The 2500-nt window shown below is 47.2% G+C and overlaps 7 non-coding genes and 2 pseudogenes across 7 annotated transcripts in view; all 9 read left to right on the forward strand.

Annotated features, from left to right (window-relative positions):
* Positions 1 to 95, forward strand: part of LOC138540169 (5S ribosomal RNA) — a 119-nt gene extending 24 nt beyond the window's left edge. The window contains exon 1 of the ribosomal RNA XR_011288226.1: positions 1 to 95. This exon is cut by the window's left edge and continues 24 nt beyond it. This is a non-coding gene — a ribosomal RNA (5S ribosomal RNA).
* A 106-nt stretch (positions 96 to 201) lies between these two features.
* LOC138550512 (5S ribosomal RNA) lies at positions 202 to 320 on the forward strand. The gene has a single exon (XR_011294262.1). It is a non-coding gene; the product is annotated as a 5S ribosomal RNA (ribosomal RNA).
* Positions 321 to 413: 93 nt separating this feature from the next.
* Positions 414 to 532, forward strand: LOC138549649 (5S ribosomal RNA). The gene has a single exon (XR_011293425.1). It is a non-coding gene; the product is annotated as a 5S ribosomal RNA (ribosomal RNA).
* A 106-nt stretch (positions 533 to 638) lies between these two features.
* Positions 639 to 747, forward strand: LOC138545219 (5S ribosomal RNA; annotated as a pseudogene).
* A 463-nt stretch (positions 748 to 1210) lies between these two features.
* LOC138538929 (5S ribosomal RNA) lies at positions 1211 to 1329 on the forward strand. The gene has a single exon (XR_011287012.1). It is a non-coding gene; the product is annotated as a 5S ribosomal RNA (ribosomal RNA).
* A 106-nt stretch (positions 1330 to 1435) lies between these two features.
* Positions 1436 to 1554, forward strand: LOC138540170 (5S ribosomal RNA). The gene has a single exon (XR_011288227.1). It is a non-coding gene; the product is annotated as a 5S ribosomal RNA (ribosomal RNA).
* Positions 1555 to 1660: 106 nt separating this feature from the next.
* Positions 1661 to 1779, forward strand: LOC138550513 (5S ribosomal RNA). The gene has a single exon (XR_011294263.1). It is a non-coding gene; the product is annotated as a 5S ribosomal RNA (ribosomal RNA).
* A 93-nt stretch (positions 1780 to 1872) lies between these two features.
* Positions 1873 to 1991, forward strand: LOC138548193 (5S ribosomal RNA). Its single transcript, XR_011292004.1, has one exon. It is a non-coding gene; the product is annotated as a 5S ribosomal RNA (ribosomal RNA).
* Positions 1992 to 2097: 106 nt separating this feature from the next.
* LOC138545220 (5S ribosomal RNA) lies at positions 2098 to 2206 on the forward strand (annotated as a pseudogene).
* The last annotated feature ends 294 nt before the right edge of the window (positions 2207 to 2500 follow it).

The raw sequence follows: 2500 nt of genomic DNA on the forward strand, positions 1-2500 counted from the left end.
GTGCCTGATCTCGTCTGATCTCAGAAGCTAAGCAGTGTCGGGCCTAGTTAGTACCTGGATGGAAGACCGCCTGGGAATACCAGGTGCTGTAGGCTTTTTTGTACTCCAAGTTCAGGAAGTGAGCCATTTCTCAATTGCCTTTCAAAACTGCAAGGTCTAGCCGACTAGATGCTTAAAAGTACAAAACTCACAAGAACCAGAGCCTACGGCCACACCACACTGAATGCGCCCGATCTCGTCTGATCTCGGAAGCTAAGCAGTGTCGGGCCTCGTTAGTACCTGGATGGGAGACCGCCTGGGAATACCAGGTGCTGTAGGCTTTTTTGTGCTCCAAGTTCAGGAAGTGAGCCATTTCTCAATTGCAAGGTCTAGCTGACTAGATGCTTAAAAGTACAAAACTCACTAGGCTCAGAGCCTATGGCCACACCACACTGATTGCGCCCGATCTCGTCTGATCTCGGAAGCTAAGCAGTGTCGGGCCTAGTTAGTACCTGGATGGGAGACCACCTGGGAATACCAGGTGCTGTAGGCTTTTTTGTGCTCCAAGTTCAGGAAGTGAGCCATTTCACAATTGCCTTTCAAAACTGCAAGGTCTAGCCGACTAGATGCTTAAAAGTACAAAACTCACTAGGCCCAGAGCCTACGGCCACACCACACTGAATGCGCCCGATCTCGGAAGCTAAGCAGGGTCAGGCCTAGTTAGTACCTGGATGGGAGACTGCCTGGGAATACCAGGTGCTGTAGGCTTTTTTGTGCTCCATGATTAGTAATTGCGCAACTTCTCAATTATTTTTCAAATTTGGTATGTTTCCAAAATAATTGTATCCCGTTTTATAGCGGAAATGTTGGACAACATCATGAGGGCTGGAGCTACCTTTTTACATAGAATTAGCATACAGGTAGTGTGTTCATGGGTAATAAATCGACTTTCACATGTAATGCAGTACAGAGAATATTGAGTCCTTCAAGAGGCATGAAAGAAAACCATTATTGTGTTGATTGTTCTCTCCACCTCCCTGCAACAGACACAGGATGGATGAATTAAAGTTATCCTACCAGACATAGGAGTCCTGAATGGGCCCACCAGTCTTATATATCTCGCCTGATCGAGCCTGATCGAGCGATGAGCGTGGTATCATGTTGCAAGTGGCTGCATGGCTTAGCTTACTAAATGCAAATGCATAAGAGTAATATTCTTAGCATTCCTAGAGCCTACGGCCACACCACACTGAATGCACCCGATCTCGACTGATCTCGGAAGTTAAGCAGTGTCAGGCCTAGTTAGTACCTGGATGGGAGACCGCCTGGGAATACCAGGTGCTGTAGGCTTTTTTGTGCTCCAAGTTCAGGAAGTGAGCCCTTTCTCAATTGCCTTTTAAAACTGCAAGGTCTAGCCGACTAGATGCTTAAAAGTACAAAACTCACTAGGCCCAGAGCCTACGGCCACACCACACTGAATGTGCCTGATCTCGTCTGATCTCAGAAGCTAAGCAGTGTCGGGCCTAGTTAGTACCTGGATGGAAGACCGCCTGGGAATACCAGGTGCTGTAGGCTTTTTTGTACTCCAAGTTCAGGAAGTGAGCCATTTCTCAATTGCCTTTCAAAACTGCAAGGTCTAGCCGACTAGATGCTTAAAAGTACAAAACTCACAAGAACCAGAGCCTACGGCCACACCACACTGAATGCGCCCGATCTCGTCTGATCTCGGAAGCTAAGCAGTGTCGGGCCTCGTTAGTACCTGGATGGGAGACCGCCTGGGAATACCAGGTGCTGTAGGCTTTTTTGTGCTCCAAGTTCAGGAAGTGAGCCATTTCTCAATTGCAAGGTCTAGCTGACTAGATGCTTAAAAGTACAAAACTCACTAGGCCCAGAGCCTACGGCCACACCACACTGATTGCGCCCGATCTCGTCTGATCTCGGAAGCTAAGCAGTGTCGGGCCTAGTTAGTACCTGGATGGGAGACCACCTGGGAATACCAGGTGCTGTAGGCTTTTTTGTGCTCCAAGTTCAGGAAGTGAGCCATTTCACAATTGCCTTTCAAAACTGCAAGGTCTAGCCGACTAGATGCTTAAAAGTACAAAACTCACTAGGCCCAGAGCCTACGGCCACACCACACTGAATGCGCCCGATCTCGGAAGCTAAGCAGGGTCAGGCCTAGTTAGTACCTGGATGGGAGACTGCCTGGGAATACCAGGTGCTGTAGGCTTTTTTGTGCTCCATGATTAGTAATTGCGCAACTTCTCAATTATTTTTCAAATTTGGTATGTTTCCAAAATAATTGTATCCCGTTTTATAGCGGAAATGTTGGACAACATCATGAGGGCTGGAGCTACCTTTTTACATAGAATTAGCATACAGGTAGTGTGTTCATGGGTAATAAATCGACTTTCACATGTAATGCAGTACAGAGAATATTGAGTCCTTCAAGAGGCATGAAAGAAAACCATTATTGTGTTGATTGTTCTCTCCACCTCCCTGCAACAGACACAGGATGGATGAA

The sequence above is a fragment of the Ambystoma mexicanum genome, unplaced genomic scaffold, assembly GCF_040938575.1.
Source record: "Ambystoma mexicanum isolate Mex_15411 unplaced genomic scaffold, UKY_AmexF1_1 Mex_scaf10, whole genome shotgun sequence".
Lineage (NCBI taxonomy): Eukaryota > Metazoa > Chordata > Amphibia > Caudata > Ambystomatidae > Ambystoma > Ambystoma mexicanum.